Consider the following 22,677-nt stretch of genomic DNA (forward strand, 5'->3'; position numbering starts at 1 on the left):
TAGTTACTACATGAATTTTCTATATACATATTACACATTTTAATGAAACTTTATTACATTTTTTATCAACTCTGAAAAAGTGCTCACAAACCTGCTGAGAGCTTTGAGTTTTTAGGAGATCTAAGCACGTAACCGCACAAGTACAGCCTAAGCAAGGCCAGACAGCCTTGCAAAACATGATGACAATGAGACTCTGTGAGGGTCTACATCAGCATCTAGGCCAACAAGATCCCTACATAATTAATGCCCAAGCCTTCTGATAAAGTGACTTCACTTCACAACTACGATTTCTTCTCTCAAGTAGAAATCATTTCCTTTTTTTTTTTTTGGCTTAACAAAAGCTAATAAGAGGGAATATAAGTAGGGTGGTGAAGGGTTTAAAACTATAAAATTGTACCGCATCATCCAAAATCCTTGTAACGAAGGTATCGAGGCCTGAGAAAGGTGAGAACTTCTGAAGCTAATCCTCTCTGTCTGAGACATAAATGGGTCTCCAGTTCTACCTGGTAGTGTTTCTTCAATATCTGCTACTTTCTCCCACAACCCAAGGCCCAGGGACTAATTGGAAAACAGGAGGAGAAAGCAAGTCTATAATTTTGGTATCTCAGTTGGCTCAGTGATCAAATTCAGAGTAAAAAGTTTAAAATTGTATACTCCTGTTTATAGAGGGCCCAAGCATGAATATATTCATAATTCTGAACAAGTGCAACCCTCTGGTAACAAAAGAACATCAATCAATTCATAAAATGCTGTTCATTTCCATGTTTATCCAAAGGGGAATCCGTGAAGTATAAGACGGTCTGTGATCTCAACTTTGTTAAGTAAAAATAAAACTTCTTTAAGGTAAGAAAGTTACATGATGGCTAAATGAGAACACATAATTATTGACATCTTCTGAACAGGAGAGAAGACAGAAGACCCATTGGTTCTCACGGGTCCTTTTCTATTTCTACCCAATATTCTCCAAAGATTCAAAATTTTTTTTTTTTTTTGACAGAGTCTCACTCTGTGGCCCAGGCTGGAGTGCAGTGGCATGGTCTCGGCTCATTGCAACCTCCACCTCCCAGGTTCAAGCAATTAGTGTGCCTTAGCCTCCTGGCATAGCTGGGATTACAGGTATACACCACCACACCTGGCTAATTTTTGTAATTTTAGTAGAGATGGGGTTTCACCATGTTGGCCAGGCTGGTCTCAAACTCCTGGCCTCAAGCAATCCTCCTCCTTTGGCCTCCCAAAGCACTGGGATTACAGGCATGAGCCACCACACCCAGCCTAAAATTCTTGTTGTAACATCATCTTCATTCCTACACCAAATTTACAAAGAAAGGCTGAAACTTCCCAATCAGCTGTAGCACTGTTGCCCTTTCTCTCCACTGTCACATTCACTCAGATATTTAACAAATAGAGTATTTAACAAATGTCTTCTATGCATGAGACACTGAGCAAGAAATATAAGACAATTATCTCATCCTTTAAAAAAAGATTTTATAAAATGACAACTACCTGTCATATCAGAAAAACAAAAAGAATAATCACAGAGCAGGCAAGGTAAAAGTACAGGTGTGTTTTTCCCCAAAAGATGTATTCCTGAACTTTCCTTTAAATTCAAACATTTCCATCACTTTGATATACAGTCACAAAGCAAAAATTTATCAGCTGCCCATGTTCACATAAAACCTTTGAATTTAATTGCTTAGTACTCTGCAGAATCCTTATGTTCTTTTGGCAGTAGGGTTTGATTTCTCCCAAGCCATTCATCTATCCAATCACAGGCTCCTCCTGACAAAGGATAACTAATATGAGCCATTACGCTTTCTGGCAAGAAGGCCAAGGCCTAGAATAGCAACTTAGGCTGCCAGAGTATTACACAGTTACTGAGTATCTCAGCCAAGCCTCAAATGACTATCTATAGATTCCATCTTCAATGATACTTTGACCATGATACTTGCCTCCTTGGTTATGTACCTTTAAGGCTTTATGATATGTATTGCAATTCAAGAAGATCAATTCCACCTCACCACAGCCATTTGACCCTACCTATGAATCTACTGACACCCCTGATTAAAACTGCTTTGATCAGGTCCCCACCCTGCAACCAGAGTGAGTTTTTCAAAAGGTAACCAGTCTTGCCACTGTGGAACCTGATGATTCCTCGAAAAGCTCAACATGGCCGGGTGTGGTGGCTCACGCTTGTAATCCCAGCACTTTTTGGGAGCCCGAGGCAGGCAGATCACGAGGTCAGGAGTTTGAGACCAGCCTTATCAACATGGTGAAATCCTGTCGCTAGTAAAAAAAAAATACAAAAATTAGCTGGGTGTGGTGGCATGCACCTGTAGTCCCACCTATTCGGGAGGCTGAGGCAGGAGAATCACTTGAACCCAGGAGGTGGAGGTTGCAGTGAGCCAAGATCATGCCACTGCACTCCAGCCTGGTTGACAGAGCAAGACTCCATCTCAAAAAAAAAAAAAAAAAAGGCTCAATATAGAGCTGATTTGATCATTACACATCGTATATTTCCATCAAAATATTACATGTGCCCCATAAATATATACAACTATTATGTATCCAAAATACTTTAAAATAAAAACAATTTATAATACCAAATGTCAACATAGAATTGCCAAATAACCCAGCAATTCCACGCTTAGGTATGTACCAAAAAGAATTGAAAGCAGAAACTCAAATAGATATTTACATACCAATATTCTTTATAGCTTTATTAGCAATACTCAGGAGGCGGAAAGAACTCAGGTGTCTATCAACGGATGAATTAATATGCAAAATATATTATATCTGTACAATTAAATTGTACTCTTCTGTCATAAAAAGAAATAAAATTCTGACATATGCTACAATATGGATAAACCTTGAAAACATTGTGCTAAGTGAAATAAGCTAGACACAAAAGCACAAATATATGGTTCCATTTTTATGAAATACATCTGAAATAAGCAAATTTATAGAGACAGAAAATAGATTAGAGTTTACCAGTGTCTGGGAAGAGTAGGGGATAGGGATTTACCACTTTATGTGTAGAAATTTTTTGTTTGGGATTATAAAAATATTTCTAGAAATAGTGTACATAAAATGGTAACTTTCACGTTATATATATTTTACTACTATTTTTAAAAATAAAATACCAAAAAAAAAAAAAACAAGTCTAAGTGACTGGTCTGATTAAGCTCCTTTCATTGAAGTAATTAGAATGAAGACCACAATGGCAGCATGGCCTAAGTGTTTTGCATAGTGTGGCCCTCATTGAGTGCTGTGCCTCCTTCTACTCTCCATTCTTTCCACTCTGGCTTTCTCTCAGTCCCTTAGAAGCATTATGTTTCTTCTCTTGGCAGGGTCCTTGTGCACGCTATGTCCTCTGCCTGCATCATTCTTCCTTGTTATCTTCTCCTAGTTAACACCTATTTATTCACCCTTCAAATTTCAGCTCAATCCTTTTTTTTTTTTTTAGGGAAGAGTTCCTAATCCAAATGACAATTCAAATCCTCTTATTCTACTCTCAATTTCTTTTTTTAAAAAAAAGTCCTTTATAGCACTTAATATATTGTATTTTAGATTTTTATTTATATGGTTTTTGGTAGCAAGCTTTCAAGATGGTGCCCAATGATCCATGCCTCCTTGGAGTGGCCCCCTTATGTACCCCCTTCCTACTTTGTTCCAGGATTGATTTGTGTGATAGAACAAGGTAGAAGTTTGATACGTCACTTCTGAGATTTGGTTTTAAAAGTCTGCCAGTTTATTCTTGACCTCTCTCTCTCATCACTTTCTCTGAGGGAAGGTATATCATGAGCAACCATGGAGAGACACACATGGTGAGGGACTTAAGCTTCCTGCCAGCCACCACATGTGTGAGCTCGGAAGTGCATAATCTAATCCTAGTCAAGTCTTCAGAAACTGCAGCCCTGGTCTACAGCTTGATTACATTCTCATAATAAACTCTGAATCAGAACCACTCAGCTAAGCTATGCCCAGTTTCGCGACCCTCAGAAAGTGAATGAGATAATAGATGTTTGTTGTTTTAAGCTGGTAAGTTTGGGCATAATTTTTATATACCAATAAATAACTAATATGTGATTATTTAATATTCTCCCATCAAGTTCAAAGAAGGTAGAAACTGATCCTTATTATGCTTACCAGTTATATACCCAATGCCTACTGCAGTGTCTGACATATGGTAGACACTCAGTAGATATTTGTTTAAAGAATGAAAAATAACGAATGGATGACTCAACCCAAATGACCTACTGGAAAGGATGAGTAAAGCTTTCCTCATTACATGCCTAACGTTGCATTGAATGGAGAGGTCAGTTGGCAGCAAGCTCTGTTAACATAACCCCAACTGTAAACTACACTTTATTCACAAGCACCTCAGGGAAGAAAAATCAATACTCATATTTTCAGTTAACAGATCATGAAATTTGACAACAGAAAAATAATAAATTTCAATGTTTTTACATGGAAAAAAGAATGAGAAAGAGGAATTTTTGCACCCAACACAGAGCCATTCCTATATAAAAACTGAAGCTCCTGCCAGCTATCAGAAGGCTGAAACAAATGAAAAGCGCAAGGTGAAAGTGAGGGACAAATTTATTTGGAAGAAATATACTTCCTGTCCATCACTGTGACTGACAGATTTCTCATGAAAATAGCTCAAATCCAATTGATGTATTTTTACTCTCTTACTGCATAATTTCAAATGATTTCCCAGGTCCAGGAATGATAGTTTAATGGACCAAGAAGAAAAAAAAGGTGGTAAAATTTAATAAAATAAAATCCAGAATGCAAAGACTTTAGCATGAACTTGACATTGAGTCATTAGAAAAAGATGCAAAGTTAGACACTGAAACATGATCACTTACTTTCCCTTGAAGAATGGTGTTTCTAGTTCGACAACAAAAGTCACAAACATTTAAACCACCTTCTCATCCGAGCAAGCAATGGATCTCTCCCGGCCTCTTCCATTGGACCAACTAACTCCCGGAACAGGTCTCAAAGCAATGGACAGTGAGAGCATACAACACGTGGACGAAGAAAGCAGAGAAAGGCATAAAACTTGAGGTTAGGAACATCTGAGCAAAATCACTGAGAGATGATCAATGTAGTGTTGGGACAGCAAGTTCGAACATATACAAGGATTGTCAAATGGTAGAATGACTAGTACTTACGGGCAATAGTTGTGCTTTCCCTGCACAGACACTGATTTGACAATGAGATTTTCATAGACTAAAATTTTTGCTGTGCAGAGGCCCAAAGACTAGCAGCCAGATATATATGTTCCTCTCTGCCCCAAGTTGCTATATTCCCATCGTAAGTCAACAGGAAAAATCAAGATGGGACAAGATTTGAAGCATAGAATGTAAGAGAGAGACAGGGTCTTACATCTTATTTACTTTTGCATCCACATTTTTAGAGGAAAAACACTGAGACACCCATTGCCAGTTCCCCAACGTTATTTCTCCAGTTCCCATTCTAATGAATGCCTATATCATTTGACTCTTCCTCTTTTTTATTTTTTATTTATTTTTTATTATTATACTTTAGGTTTTAGGGTACATGTGCACAATGTGCAGGTTTGTTACATATGTATCCATGTGCCATCTTGGTTTGCTGCACCCATTAACTCATCATTTAGCGTTAGGTATATCTCCTAATGCTGTCCCTCCCCCCTCCCCCCACCCCACAACAGTCCCCAGAGTGTGATATTCCCCTTCCTGTGTCCGTGAGTTCTCATTGTTCAATACCCACCTATGAGTGAGAACATGCTGTGTTTGGTTTTTTGTCCTTGCGATAGTTTACTGAGAATGATGTTTTCCAGTTTCATCCATGTCCCTACAAAGGACATGAACTCATCATTTTTTATGGCTGCATAGTATTCCATGGTGTATATGTGCCACATTTTCTTAATCCAGTCTATCGTTGTTGGACATTTGGGTTGGTTCCAAGTCTTTGCTATTGTCAATAGTGCCGCAATAAACATACGTGTGCATGTGTCTTTATAGCAGCATGATTTATAGTCCTCTGGGTATATACCCAGTAATGGGATGGCCGGGTCAAATGGTATTTCTAGTTCTAGATCCCTGAGGAATTGCCACACTGACTTCCACAATGGTTGAACTAGTTTACAGTCCCACCAACAGTGTAAAAGTGTTCCACTACCGATCCCACAGAAATACAATCTACCATCAGAGAATACTACAAACACCTCTATGCAAATAAACTAGAAAATCTAGAAGAAATGGATAAATTCCTCAACAAATACACCCTCCCAAGACTAAACCAGGAAGAAGTTGAATCTCTGAATAGACCAATAACAGGTTCTGAAATTGTGGCAATAATCAATAGTTTACCAACCAAAAAGAGTCCAGGACCTGATGGATTCACAGCTGAATTCTACCAGAGGTACAAGGATGAACTGGTACCATTCCTTCTGAAACTATTCCAATCGATAGAAAAAGAGGGAATCCTCCCTAACACATTTTATGAGGCCAGCATCGTCCTGATACCAAAGCCTGGCAGAGACATAACCAAAAAAGAGAATTTCAGACCAATACCCTTGATGAACATTGATGCAAAAATCCTCAATAAAATACTGGCAAACCGAATCCAGCAGCACATCAAAAAGCTGACTCTTCCTTTCTAATTTGAAGGAAAGTAGAGACAGCTTTTGAAAAGTATAAAAAGTCCAGCTGAGGAATTCAGACAGAAACCACTGTGGAACTGAAAGCATTGACAGTTTTTAACAGGGATGTCTCAGCAATGGAGTAGGATTATTTAGAAAGCACTATGTAAGGTGGGCTAAAGAAATGTTTATAAAGATGAATAGAGCAGTTAATCCTTGGGGGAAAGGGAAAGTAAGCCACAAAAATTAACTTGGGGCCACTTAAGTTATTGAAAGGATTTTTAGTAGGTCATAGAGTCCAACAGAATATCAGAACCAAGCTTTGGAAAGGCTCTGATGCAAGGCAGTTCAGGAAAATCAGGTACACTGGACCCTCCCTTCGCAGTCAGCCAGCAGGAAGAATCAAGATCAATTATCTTCTTTCATTGAGTTACTCTTCAGGGATCAAACTCCCAACAAAGTTTGGTTTGCATGTTTACTCCTTGTCCAGGAGAGGGAGGGCACCCTGACTGACAGTCCTCTCAAAACTTAAAGTGTCTCCCTCTTAACATTAAAAAGGAGATTGGATACTGGGCAGACAAACAAACAGCTGTCCACATGAGGACCAGCAAAGTAACTCTTTTCTTAACTCACTCCAGAAAGGATAGAAAATTACTGAGAAACCAGGTGCAGGGTTACTGTCCAGCATGATTCCTGCTGTCCAGTTTTGATGCACCTATTGAGAGCAAACATCATCCTTAGCATTAGGTGCAAAGAAAGTATCTTATTTTCTCCTAAATCCCCACTTCATATGATTATATTACATTTATATGAACAGTCAAGTAATATGTATCCTGGTCCTCTTGTCTAGTGCTGTCACCTAGGCAGACCCCTGCCAGCCATCTCTGTTACAAGACATTTCACTGTCCTGCTCAGCAGGGACACATGGTTCCTGTGCATTTCACTTGTCATCCCAGTGGCCATGACCAAAAAGAATGATCCTTTCATTTTCCCTTTTATTTTTTAAATTTTCTCCAGGTGATGGGATGGGACACTAGTGAGCATGCGAACCTATCAGGAATGAGCCTGCCCAGCGGATGAGACAGCAGAGGAACTCTGCAGAGATGTTACTTGGCCTTGTTTCCCTTTCATCTTCTGTTTTCTTTAAGAACAAACTGGTTTGTGTAGTCCCAGCTACTCAGGAGGCTAAGGCAGGAGAATGGCGTGAACCCGGGAGGCGGAGCTGGCAGTGAGCCGACATCGTGCCACTGCACTCCAGCCTGGGCGACAGAGTGAGACTCCGTCTCAAAAATAAATTAATTAATTAATTTAAAAAAAAAAAGGACAAGCTGGTTTGTGGTAGAAACAAGAGAAAATGCTAAAAACACCTTTCCCCTCATTCATGGAAGAGATAGCATCCTTGTACGAGAGAAGGAACAAAGGTCCTCAAACCAAGCCAACATTTCTTCTAGAAACTACAGATCCCATGAGCCCCCAAAACACATTCACTAACGTCACATTACCCTATGTCTGTGCATTCCCCTGGAAAATGATCTCAAAAGATCGGGGAAAACAAACTAACATTCTGTCTCGACTGACTATTGTAAAAAGAGATTTCATACCAAAGTTTTCTTAGTATCTAAAAAGGTGTGTGTAAAAAAAATGAATAAATAAATAAATACAGTGTTCGTGTGAAAATAGAATAAAGGAAAGAGAACAAGGTTTAGGTAAACCTTCTCTTTTGTTTTTTGTTTTTTTTTTTCTTCCAGAGAAAGAGAGACACCCTGTGGATTTCAGAAGAACCCAACAGAGCTCAATTACTTCAATTTTCTAAAAAGAAAAAATATTATTGCTTAAGGAGAATGTAGCAAAATAAAGCAAAAAGATAGATAAAGAGGACATTGAAGTGTCCAGCACTGATAAACAAAAATCTATAGCTTCATGGTTTTGAGTAGAAATTCCTCAAAGACAATTTTCCTTTACTGTGTAGCAAAATGACAGAGAACAAGAGGAATTCCTACAGTTTTATACAGTTTGAAAGACAAAGACTGGAGAAAGTTAGAATTACAGTTAAGACCCATGTTCCCCTTCTTGATTTTGAGATGTCTCGTAGACCAACCTGGAAGCAGAGACACAGGTAAAGATTCATCAGGGAAAGTAATTCTGATTCATCAACTCCCCTTGTATCCTTGCCCTCGGGACTGGATGACAGGACCATTAGGGGACACAGTCAAGTAAGTGTACTTCCAATCATGTCCCAAGGAACAGATATTTTGATTTGATGTGAATCAGCACTGTAGAGAATAGAACCTGGTTTGAATCTGATCTCATCTGACACATACAAAGATGCAAGAGTAGAAAGCAATTTAGTCTGGAGCTCCCTCTAGTCGTGCCTGGGAAATAACTGCAGAGGGAGGGAGGGCAGCCTGGAGCCTGGAGGGTGAACTGAGCAGGCAGAGAAGAGGAACAGATTGTCTTCAATGCTGAACACGGTTGAAAATGAGCCATGTGCTTCCAGTGGAACTTGTTTTGGTATCTCATCTGCAGCTACCAGAGGCACTGAATGCTATGTGATTTAAACACTTCCCCACAGGCCTGCAAAATAAGGGAATGTGCATATATGCTATGAGTTGCTGTCACAACCTTCAGAGGATTCATAGTATATGATGCTCTGCTAGGCTGGTCAGTTTCTCTTTTTATTCCTGCATGAGAGACTTGCTATCTATACCTAAAAAAACAGCCTGTAAATATAAAGCAAAGACAAACAACAGCCAAACATGTGAATATAAACATTCTTACACTAGAGACCAAAGTGCAACATCACAAAAACATAGGACTAGGAAAACAGCCCAGTGTTTCCTTTCACAGATTTAAAAAAGAAAGCAAAGGGGACCAGAGAACTCATGTGGCTAGCCTAACATCAGACAGCAAGAAATGAAATTCGGGCCTCTATTCTTTGTCTAATATGGTTTCCATTACAAAATGTGCCATGCCATTTGTCTTAGTCTGTTTTCTGTTGCTATGACAGAATAACAGAGACTTAATAATGTATAAAGAAAAGAAGTTTATTTAGTTTACTGTTCTGGAGGCTGGAAGGTCCAATAGTGTTTCACTAGCATCTTGTGAGAGCCTTCTTCCTGTGTCATAACATAGAAGAAATCATCACATGGCCAGGGGGCAAGAGCCAGAGAGCCAGAGAGCACGTGCTCTTATAACAAAGCCACTCTTCAATAACAAACCCTCTCCAGTGACAGCAACATTAATCCATTCATGCGGGCAGAGGGATTAAGTTTCCAACACATGAACTTATGGGGGACACATTTTGTGTCCAGATACAGAAAACCATTTTCTAAATCAAATATTGCACAAGGTATTCTTTAATTTTTTTACTATATGTGAAGAGTTACAATAAATTTAAAAAATAAATAAATAAAAACTGTAACAGACATACCAGAACTTATACATCCCAAGAGATCTTCTCTTTAAGTGGTTATCCCAGAAAGCCATTCTGAGGTTTGCTATGGTTCACAATTTGGGTGCACCACTCTAGACACCATCATACAAGCCAAGACTGAGCCACGTAAGAAAACCATGCTCTTTACTTTAAATCATATATGTTGCATAAATCAGAGTCCCATCAGGAAAAACATGCAATACAGATGGCTCAAATGAAAAAGATTTTAAGGAAAAGACAATAGAGAAGTATGGCCAGGGCTAAAGGAAAAAACGATAGATAATGAGCTACACAAAAACTAGAAGAGCTCCCAGGGCTGAGACTGGCAAGTCACTGGGTGACCTTAACAAGGGGAGGAAATAATGTTACTAAAATCCAGTGAGGGACGCAACCATGGAGACTGTCTCCTCAGGGAAACTATAGACCTGGAAGGTCTTATAATGTCTACTAAAGCAGCATATCCCAACCTCTCTCTCCTCGTGCCCTCCAATCTTCTGCCAGTGCTCCCCATGGGAAACCAGATGGCGAGGAAGCCTGGGTGATCCCATTCACAGGGGCCTAAATCATGGCAGAGATAGCTGCTTTAGAGGAACAAACGCAGTAACCAGGACGCATATCACTTCTGACCCAAAATGACTTGATTTTTCACCTTCTCTATGATCCCAAATTACTGCTGCTCCCCAAAATCATACCTACTCCAGTTTATAGGAAGAAAACATATGTGTGCATGTGTCTTTATAGTGGAATGATTTATAATCCTTTGGATATATACTCAGTAATGGGATTGCTGGGTCAAATGGTATTTCTGGTTCTAGATCCTTGAGGAATGGCCACACTGTCTTCCACAATGGTTGAACTAATTTATACTTGTGCCAACAGTGTAAAAGCGTTCCTATTTCTCCACATCCTCTCCAGCATCTGTTGTTTCCTGAATTTTTAATGATCACCATTCTAACTGGCATGAGATGGTATCTCATTGTGGTTTTGATTTGAATTTATCTAATGACCAGTGATGATGAGCATTTTTTCATGTTTGTTGGCTGCATAAATGTCTTGAGAAGTGTCTGTTCATATCCTTCACCCATTTTTTGATGGGGTTGTTTTTTTCTTGTAAATCTATTTGCGTTCTTTGTAGATTCTGGATATTAGACCTTTGTCAGATGGATACATTGCAAAAATTTTCTTCCATTCTGTAGGTTGCCTGTTTACTCTAATGACAGTTTGTTTTGCTGTGCAGAAGCTCTTTAGTTTAATTAGATCCTACTTTCATATATATTAAGCCATATCTTGCATGAAGTGAACAAAAATATTTTCCTGATGGTCACAGTTCCAAATGAATAATCTATTTTTCTAGTTCTAAATGTATCTATTATAAATATTATACATAAAGTACTTACATAATAACTATCATATAGTAAGTGCTTAATAACAACTTTTGTACTTTTGTTTATTATTGTGAACCAATGTATTGGAGTAAATCATTTCAAGGAAAATAAATTAGCACAGTCTGGTATGTGCTGCCCTTCCCCCCCCATCTCCAGCATATTTGGGCATTATCTCTGGAAGGTCATCCAACGCTGATCTGGCATCCTGGAATTAATCGGCACTGCTAGATTCTGCAATGCTGGAGAAACACATCATGTTAGACGAAGTGTTGGTCCTCATAGATAAAGTGTGCTTTGGCCATAACTCATTTGTAATGGAACCAGTGGCAATGGAGTGTCATATAAGGAGCCCACCTTATGAAGGTATAAGAGGTGAAACACCTGATTTTGCTCCCATAAAGCATAAACTATAGCAGCAAACTTTTATAGACTACAGTGCAAATGGGTATAATAAGTTCATTGTCCCGTGGTGTCTGCTACATAATTGTGTTCATTCCCTTTGTGTATTTCAGTAATGAGAGTATAATTGTCAGTGCTTATAATACATATAATCTCATTACTGTCACTCCCATTAGTATTCTTTCACTTCAGCCTATACACAGTATGCTCCACTTTCCCTCTCATTGAAAAACATAAACACTTTTCCTCTCCTGCATCCAGATTTCAGTCTAATTCCTAACAGTTACCATAGCTAATCATTGAGACAACACTGCCTGCCTTGTTTTTAATATGTTTAATTTACTATTTTTGACACAATGCCAAGAAGTCAGCATTGCATTCATGTTGAATTGCCATGACCACATTCTTGCCTTTTTACGAGGATGGTAGACTTCATATGGAGCAGAAACTAATTTAGACATGCAAAGAACCACAGTCTTGACAGTGACTGTGTTTGGAGAACTCCACCGCTATGCACAGCTGTATCATGTCATAAGTTTCTCATCTATCAAAGGACAGATGTTGCCTCTGTTATTCTTCTGGATGCCTCCTACTTCCAATAATTCTTTTCATATGTAAAAGACTCAAATCGGTAAAACTTCTTGGACATTTTTTTTTTTTTTGAGACAGAGTCTTGCTCTGTTGGCCAGGCTGGAGTGCAGTGGCCCTGCAGTGACTGAATCTCGTCTCACTGCAAGCTCCGACTCCCAGGTTCATGTCATTCTCCTGCCTCAGCCTCCCGAGTAGCTGGGACTACAGGCACCCGCCACCATGCCTGGCTAATTTTTGTATTTTTAGTAGAGATGGGGTTTCACCTTGTTAGCCAGGATGGTCTCGATCTCCTCACCTCATGATCTGCCTGCCTCGGCCTCCCAAAGTGCTGGGATTACAGGCGTGATCCACTGCACCCGACCTTTATTGGATATTTTTAAACTTCTTTATTTTCTCAAAGTAATATATATACACAGTTTTAATAGTCAAACAGTATTAATAGACATATAAGAAGTAGCAAAGTTGTCTAACATTTCCCTATTAACCCCCAGCTCGTCACCAGATGCAACAACTTCAAATATTCTTAATTAGTTCCTCTGAAATTTACAGATCTTAAACTTCTATGTAAATTGCTGACTTTAAATGAATTTATTTTAGGCATGGCCTTTTGCCTTCCTATTTGGTAGATGAAGGTGTATCTCTCTTCTATCACCTTTCTGTGTCTCCTTCCCCAAATTCCAAATACAGTGATACTCCAATTTTCACTAAGTATGAATTTTTTCATGCATATTAGAGTTCTCAGTGCTTCTATGCTCTTGCTTTCTCAGGTTAGTTTAGTCAATTACCTCTTTCAGCCTATCTGATTTTCAGATTTCAAATACTATGAATTTATGCCTCTTAAAAATATCTGTACAGGGGGCATGGTGGCTCACACCTGTAATCCCAGCACTTTGGGAGGCTGAGGCAGGTGGATCATGAGGTCAGGAGATCGAGACCACCCTGGCTAACACGGTGAAACTCCATCTCTACTAAAAATACAAAAAATTAGCCGGGTGTGGTGGCGGGCACCTGTAGTCCCAGCTACTCGGGAGGCTGAGGCAGGAGAATGGTGTGAACCTGGGAGGCGGAGCTTGCAGTGAGCCGAGATCGCGCCACTGCACTCCAGTCTTGGCGACAGAGTAAGACTCCGTCTCAAAAACAAACAAACAAAAAATAGCTGTATAGTAGTTCCTAGTATGTTTTTTGGAGAGAATGAAATTAGATACACATATTCAATTTGCCATCTTAATATGGAAACTCTTTAAATTTCTACCGTCCTACCATAACACAGATCAGTTGCAGGGGTTAGAGAGTTAAGGCAGGGTTTCTGGAGTAGGTGTTCGAAGACAAGAGAAACATTTTATGATAGAGAAGAGAGGATAAAAATGCTATGAAAGAGAACACAACTGGAGAAATGACCAAGGAAGTCAAACAGATTAGAGTAGGTAGATGGGAGAGAAAAAGTAGGAGGCAGGGAATGATGTGAGATTGAAAAGTTGAATACATTGGTTACTCAAAGAAATTAAGTAAAAGGAGAAGCTGGAATTGAATTATTGAACAGGAGAAGATCATTGTAGACTTGTTCAATGGAATGGAAACTGATCCAACAGAGTGCTTAAGAGATGCTAATCTAAGTTACTTGAAAATTGCTTGAAACAGGGAACAGACCCAAAAAAGTTCAAATTAGATGTTATACTGTTGCGTACATTTTAATGGTGGACTATTTGACACATATTGAAAGCTGAAAATCCAGAATTTTAAAAATAATTATTGATACCATCCTCCTACATCATCCTAAAATTTGTCTGCCACTCCTTTCTTTTACTTGCTAAATGTCTGTCTGGAATCTATTCATTTTCTTCTAAATCTACCACCAATACTGTGGTCCAGTTGAAAATAATTTCTAGCCTGAATTAACAAAATAATCTACTAACAGTACTTCTTGAAATTATCTTAGTAATTATTTTGTGGGTTTTTTTTTTTTTTTTAATGTGCCTATGGCTTGCTTCTTCTAGTGATGAAGACGGGTAAAGTTTTGCTATTTTACTCCCTATTGTACTCCCATCGCCTAGAGCCAGTCGCTGGAATGTGATGAGTTCGATAATTATTTGTTGACAGATAGACTAAATAAAACATTCTTTCTTCCCTTCTTTCACCGAATCTTTCTATTTTTCTATCAAAGCATAATCTTTATATTATTCTTAGAACCCATCATAATTGCGGCTGGATGCGGTGGCTCAAGCCTGTAATCCCAGCACTTTGGGAGGCCGAGGCAGGTGGATCACAAGGTCAGGAGATCGAGACCATCCTGGCTAACATGGTGAAACCCCGTCTCTACTAAAAATACAAAAAATTAGCCGGGCGTAGTGGTGGGTGCCTATAGTCCCAGCTACTCGGGAGGCTGAGGCAGGAGAATGGAATGAACCCGGGAGGCGGAGCTTGCAGTGAGCCGAGATTGTGCCACTGTGCTCTAGTCTGGGCGACAGAGCAAGACTCCATCTCAAAAAAAGAACTTATCATAATTGCAATTTTCATTTTGTAGACTTTCATTTGAAAATAATTTCATATTGACCTAAAAGTAGCAAAATATTCAAAGAACTCCCATATATCTTTCAATCAGATTGCTCAATTGTTAAAACTTTCCACAATTGCATATAATTTTCTCTGTACATAAATATGTATAGTTATTTTCTAAACCACTTGAGTGTAAGTTACAAACGTGATTCCACATTACTGCTAAATGCATGTGTTCTTCCTACGAACAGAGAAATTTTCTTATATTACTATAATTAATGGATGAAAAATCAGGAAATTGGTATTAATATAACGTTATTTACAGATTTTATTTATATGTCACAAATTTTCCAATAATTTTCTTTATAGCAACAAGAAAATTATGATTCAAAACCCACCAAGGATCACATGTTATACCTCAGTGTCAAGTCCTTTTGTCTGTTTTGATCCGGAATAATTCCCCAAATTGTCTTTGTCTTTTGTGACCTTAATATTTCTGAAGACCACCAACCAGTTTGTTATGGTTAATTTTATGTACCAACTTGACTGGGCCACAGGATGCCCAGATATCTTAGTAGATATTATTTCAAGGGATGTCTCTGAGGATATTTCCAGAACAGGTTAGCATTTGAATTGGTGGACCAAGGAAAGCAGATGGCTCTCTACAATGTGGATGGGCATCATCCAATCTGTTGAATTCTTGAATAGAACAAAAAGATTGAGGAAGGTTGAATTTGTCTTCACTCCGCCTGGCTACTTGAACTAGGACATTGATTTTCTCTTTTCTTTGGCACTTCTGGTCCTCAGGCCTTCAGACTAGGACCAGAATCTGTATCACCGCCCCTCCAGCAATCAGGCCTTGGAACCACATCACAAGCTTTTCCAGATATCTGCTTACAGAGAGCAGATTATAGGACTTCTCAGCCTTCATAATTGTACGACCCAACCCCTTGTAATAAATCCCTTTCTCTGTGTGTGTACGTGTACATAAATGTATATCTATTATTAATTTCTAATACCACTTTCCAATAAAACATTGCCTAAAATAAGGACTTTAGTTCATAATAATATATCAAAATTGGTTTATTCATTATATAAACATACCATTCAAATATAAGGAGTCAAGAATGGGGAAACTGGGTGCAGGGTTCATGGGAACTCTCTACACTACCTTCACATTATTTCTGTAAATCTAAAACTGTTCTAAATACTAAAATTTATTTTAAAAAGAAAACAACCAAGCAACAATACAAGTAATGCTCATGCAAAATTTCATATGTTTGGGGAAAATGTATAATTGATCATTAAAAGCATTGCAAAAATATCATATTTTTTATTCAGAGAATAAAATTCACCATACAGAAAAATTAAAAACTTTACAAATATTGCAATTAATCATGGGTAAGGACACAAAAATTAGAATTCATAGAGCCCCTGTTCAATCATCACCATAAGCCCTTTATCATCCTGACAAATAGCAAATTCAAAGGAATGTTTCAGAGTTGACCCTACAGCAGAAACTCTGTCCCTTTAACCAAGCAACTTAAGATAATTTTCTACCATAAAAGTTTCTGCACAAGGAGATAGTCTCTTAGATAACCCTCTGTATCACCACATCACAACCGACTCTCACAGTAAGAGATATCAATGCACAAAATATAGAGCACAAGTGTCTGCTGGCATTGTTAATGTAGAAGGATTCTCAGCTTGGTTAGAATTCCTTCAAAGTATTTTTTAAATATATCCTCAAGGAAACAGAAGATAAAACTCAAGCCTTGGGAGCTGAAATAACTTTGTAAGTAACTTGGGAGCAGTAGTGTCAGAAGTCTTGAAGCCTTCAAAAGGAATATGGAGAGAGGAATAGTTGCTCAAACGCTGCAGATAACAGTGTGAAAACACTAGAGTGGGCATTTCAGCTTCTCACCCCTCGAGTTCTCTTCTCTGATAGCACTCTAAAATTATCAGGCCATGAGTGTCAAAGAAGTCATTCTGTAAATGGTAAATTCAATTTTAAGAAATAGAAAAGCTTCTGCAATACCTCTTCAAAGAGGAAGAAATAGCTATTAATGGGAAAAAACATGCTTAGGGGTTACTGCTGCTAAGTCAATGGTTTAAACTTGCATCATCAGCAACTTTAGATGGAATACTAGAAACTGAAAACAGTAGAAATCTGTGCCCTTTAAAGCACTGCTGCAAGATCTCTTACCATGTTGATTTCAATTTATAATTTAAGGAGGTACCACTGAGTAGTGTATGGCTAGTCACCTCAAATTACACATTAATGCCAACTGAGGAACTTAAAAATCCTCATATTCTTGTCAAAATGCACTGAATTGGATACTAGAGATTTGTGAATTTCACTGTATGTAAATTTTACCTCAGGAAAAGAACTGCAAACAAATATTAAACTCTAGTTAAAAGAATCTCTTCTCATAATGGTTTTCAACAATCCTGAAACTATTTTTGGTGTCTTCCAGGCTTGAGCGAATGAATATGAAATTGTATCCTGTGGTACTGGATTGAATTTTTAAATATTGATATTAGCTCATAGCTTTTAATAAACATAGGTAGGTTAACAAATAAATAAATATCAATATATGTATATGGGTATACATGAATGGACACATACACATTTTCTAGTCCTTCTCAAACAAGGAACCTAGAAGCAATATATCTGCCAATAGAAATAGCACTTAGAATCCAGATCTTCATTTTAAAATATTTTCTCCACTTGAAGGAATCAGAAATTCTTGAAGAAACTGATTCCAGGGCTAGAGAAGGAGAAACATAAGAAATTCTATCTTACCAGAGACATTAAGACATAGGAATATGTCAAGAGGACACATAAGCCAGCTTGAAGGAGCTCATGCTAGCCAATTCAAAGACGAATTGATGCTAAAAACAAAATCCCTAAACAATAACAAAATTACTTATTACAGAATAATGCCGCTAATAAATAATGAAGAAATGATAAGGAAGAAAAGCATTGTTTTGTAATCTGTTTTATAATGGATTCATGCAGATATCACCCATGGATAAACCCCCTCTGGGTGAAAAGGTAGGGTGTGGGGGAGGAAGAGAAAATATTTGTACATTGTCATTTTAAACAGGCAGACTTACCACCTTCCAAAAGTTCACAAAACGTCCATCAAGTCTCCATTCAACTCAGTTCCTGTAGAATTAAAGTGATCACCTACTATTCTACCTGACTAGTACAGGAAAGATAAATTCTTTCCCCCAAAAATTGACCTGGAGCCCCTAAAATTGTTTTCTATAGAATTGGAAGTATCTATCAAAAATTACTAAGCATGTCAAGAAACAATACCATTCAATGGAAAATCAAGAGAGAATAGAATGAAAGAGAACAGGACAGAATGGAATTGAATAGAATAATAAAATAGAAATACAATAGAAACAGATCAACAGATGATTCAGATATTAGAAGTAAAAAAACTTTAAATAACTGTATTAAAAATAAAATTATACAATGTTAGATAAAATAATGAACAATTTAACTAGAGGATCAGAATAAAAAATTAAATTGAAATTTTAGAATTGGAAAGTGTATCTAAAATTAAGAATTCAATAGAAAGATCTGGCAGAAGATTAGACATTAAAGAGGATAGGATCTATGAACCAAAAGAGAGTCAATAAGAAATATGCAAATAGAAGCAAAGAGAAACAAAATATTTAAAAAAATGAAATAATACTCTATGTTTACAGAAAGAATTCTGATACGAAGAAAAACGAATCCTGTACACAATTGGTGAGAATATAAATTGGTACAGCCACTATGAAAAACAATATCAAGGTCCCTCAAAAACTTAAAAATAGAACTGCCACAGGTTTCAGCAATCCAACTTCTAAGTGTACATCAAAAGGAAATGAAATCAGTATGTGGAAAACATTCACTGTCATGTTCATTGCAGTATTATTCACAGTAGCCATGATATGAAAACATTAATGTCCATGGATGATTGAATAAAGAAAATGTTGTATGCATTAATATATATCTGTAATATTCAGCAGTAAAAAAGAATAAAACGCTGGCATTTCCAACAAGATGGATAAATCTGTAGGATGTATGCTAAGAGGAATTAGATAGACACAGAAAGACTACTGCATGATCTTAGTTATATGTAAAATCTAAAAATAAAAATTGAACTCAGCAGCAGAGAATAGAATGGTAATTATCAGAGGCTGGGAAACTGAGAGTAGCAGGAAACGGAAGATGTTGGTCAAAGAGCACAGACTTTCAGTTATAAGATGAGTCAGTTCTGCAGTCCTAATGTAAAGCATGGTGACTATACTTAACAACGTCTTGTATACTTGAAATTTGCTGAGAGAGTTGGCCTCAAACATTCTCACTACACACAAAAAAAAGTAGGTAAAATGATGACTATGTTAGTTAGTTTGTATTCAAAAATAAAGATCATAAGAGACATGAGGGACAGAGAGATAATAACATGCTTAAGTGGAAAGGAGAGAGAGAATGGAAGAGAAGCAATATTTGAAAATATAATGGCTGATAATATTCCAAACCCTATAAAAATAAAAATCCACAGATCAAAATAAACTTTAGAAAATTCAAGCAAGTTAAATACAAAGAAAAACAAAGCTATATATATCATAGTAAAACTGTTGAAAATCTTAAAAAAAGAGAAAATCTTAAAAACAACCAGAGGGATAAAAAGGACATACCACCTTCAAAAGATGAAGCATATGTCCAGAAGTTGACTTCTCTAAAGGATACTAGAATCGATGAGATAATGCATGACATGTTTAAAGTGCTAATGGGTAGTAAATTCAAGTCTAGAATTCTATACCTGACAAAAGTATACTACAAAAAATGAAAAAAAAATTAAACAATAAAAGCAAGGAATTACAAGTAATACTAAAATTAGTTCCTCAAGCAGAAGACAAATGACCCCAAATAAACTAAGGCATAGTTCCAGGAAGTATTAAAGAGCAGAAAAAAGTGAAATATGTGGGTAAATATGAATGAAAATTGTATAAAACAATAATAGCAATGTCTTGTAGGGTTTAAAATACATATTATTATTAAAATGCATGTCATTAATAATCCAAAATTGGGAACAAAAAAAATGATGTTGAAGTTTGCAAGTAATGTTCAATAACAGACAAAACAGCCAGAGAGAATATTAATGAGAAAATAAGACTTTGAACAACAATATAGACCAATTGGACCTAACAGACATATACAGAACACTCAACCCAAGAACAGCAGAATATACATTTTTCTCAAGTACACATGGAATATTCTCCAGAACAGACCATACAGTAGGCCACAAAAAACTCTTAATACATTTTAAAAGATTACAATTATACAAAGTATTTTTTCCCATCACAATAGAATGAAACTAAAAATTAATAGCAGAAGTAAAAGTGGACAGTTCACAAATAAGTAGAAATTAAACAACACATTCTTAGACAACCAGTGAGTCAAAGATCAAATAACAGAGAAAGGAAAATGAAAACACAACATACCAAAATAGAAAGGATTCATTAAAGGCAGTGCAAAGATGGAAATTTATACCTCTAGACACTTCTTAAAAAAGAAAGGTATTTCACAGAATTGGAAAAAACTACTTTAAAGTTCGTATGGAACCAAAAAACAGCCCAAATAGCCAAGACAATCCTAAGCAAAAAGAACAAAGCTGGAGGCATCATGCTACCTGACTTCAAACTATACCACAAGGCTACAGTAACCAAAACAGCATGGTGCTGGCGCCAAAACACATATATAGACCAACGGAACAGAACAGAGGCCTCAGAAATAACACCATACATCTACAACCATCTGATCTTTGACAAACCTGACAAAAACAAGAAATGGGGAAAGGATTCCCTATTTAACAAATGGTGCTAGGAAAACTGGCTAGCCATATGTAGAGAGGTGAAACTGGATCCCTTCCTTACACCTTGTACAAAAATTAATTCAAGATGGATTAAAGACTTAAATGTAAGACCTAAAACCACAAAAACCCTAGAAGAATACCTAGGCAATACCATTCAGGACATAGACATGGGCAAAGCCTTCATGACTAAAACACCAAAAGCAATGGCAACAAAAGCCAAAATAGACAAATGGGATCTAACTCTGCACAGCAAAAGAAACTGTCATCAGAGTGAACAGGCAACCTATACAATGGGAGAAAATTTTTGCAATCTACCCATCTGACAAAGGGCTAATATCCACAATCTACAAAGAACTTAAACAAATTTACAAGATAAAAACAAACAACCCCATCAAAAAATGGGCAAAGGATATGAACAGATACTTCTCAAAAGAAGACATCTATGCAGCCAAAAGACACATGAAAAAATGTTCATCATCACTGGCCATCAGAGAAATGCAAATAAAAACCACAATGAGATACCATCTCACGTGAGGTAGAATGGTGATCATTAACAAGTCAGGTAACAACAGATGCTGGAGAGGATGTGGAGAAATAGGAATGCTTTTACACTGTTGGTGGGAGTGTAAATTAGTTCAACCATTGTGGAAGACAGTATGGTAATTCCTCAAGGATCTAGAACTAGAAATACCATTTGATTCAGAAATCCCATTACTGGGTATACACACAAAGGATTATAAATCATGCATCTATAAAGACACATGCACATGTATGTTTACTGCAGCACTATTCACAATAGCGAAGAATTGGAACCAACGCAAATGTCCATCAATGATAGACTGGATTAAGAAAATGTGGCACACACACACCATGGAATACTATACAGCCACAAAAAAGGATGAGTTCATGTCCTTTGCAAGGACATGGATGAAGCTGGAAACCATCACTCTCAGCAAACTATTACAAGGACAGAAAACCAAACACCCCATGTTCTTGCTCATAGGTGGGAAATTAACAATGAGAACATGTGGACACAGGGTGGGGAACATCACATACCAGGGCCTGTCAGGGGGTGGAAGGATGGAGGAGAGATACCATTAGGAGAAATATCTAATGTAAATGATGAGTTGATGGGTGCAGCAAACCAACATGGCACATGTATACCCATGTAACAAACCTGCATGTTGTGCACATGTACCCTAGACCTTAAAGTATAATAAAAACTAAATAAATAATAAAAATTTTAAAAAAGAAGAAGAAAGGTCTCAAATCAACTACCTAACGTAACACCTTAAAGAACTAGAACAATAAGAAAAAAAGAACAAAACACAAAGCTACTAGAAGAAAATAATAGAGACACATGAAACAGAGAATAGAGAAACAATAGAGTGTAAGAGTTAAAGAAAGAGGAAAGAAACACGAAAAGCAGCTCAACAGTCAAAGACAAGTTTATTTTGCAGAATAAACCTGAGGGGAGCTTCTGGCCGATTTTGGTCAGGAGCATTCTCTCTTACAGACTAAGAGTGTTTAAGGCTTCATGGAGGGAGAACTAACTTATCACAGGTTCAGAATGTGTGTGTGTGGAGGAGAAGTTTATTGGAGGGTTGGAATATCTTTGGTCGGAGGAGAAATTATCTTGGGACTGGCATGTCCCCAGTTGGAGGGGTGGTTATCTTGGGGCTGTCATGTCTCTGCCTGGAGAGGGGCTTATCTCAGTGGTAAAATGTTTCTGGTCAGAGGTGTTATTTGTTGTTTATGGTCATGCTGAAATTAGCCATTAGGCTGATGTTTCAGGGGCTGGATTTAGGCGGTTTTTAATCAAGGGGAACTTAAAATGGCAGTGCTTGTCTATATGGCGGTGCTCCT

Source organism: Symphalangus syndactylus, chromosome 21 (assembly GCF_028878055.3).
Source record: "Symphalangus syndactylus isolate Jambi chromosome 21, NHGRI_mSymSyn1-v2.1_pri, whole genome shotgun sequence".
Taxonomy (NCBI): domain Eukaryota; kingdom Metazoa; phylum Chordata; class Mammalia; order Primates; family Hylobatidae; genus Symphalangus; species Symphalangus syndactylus.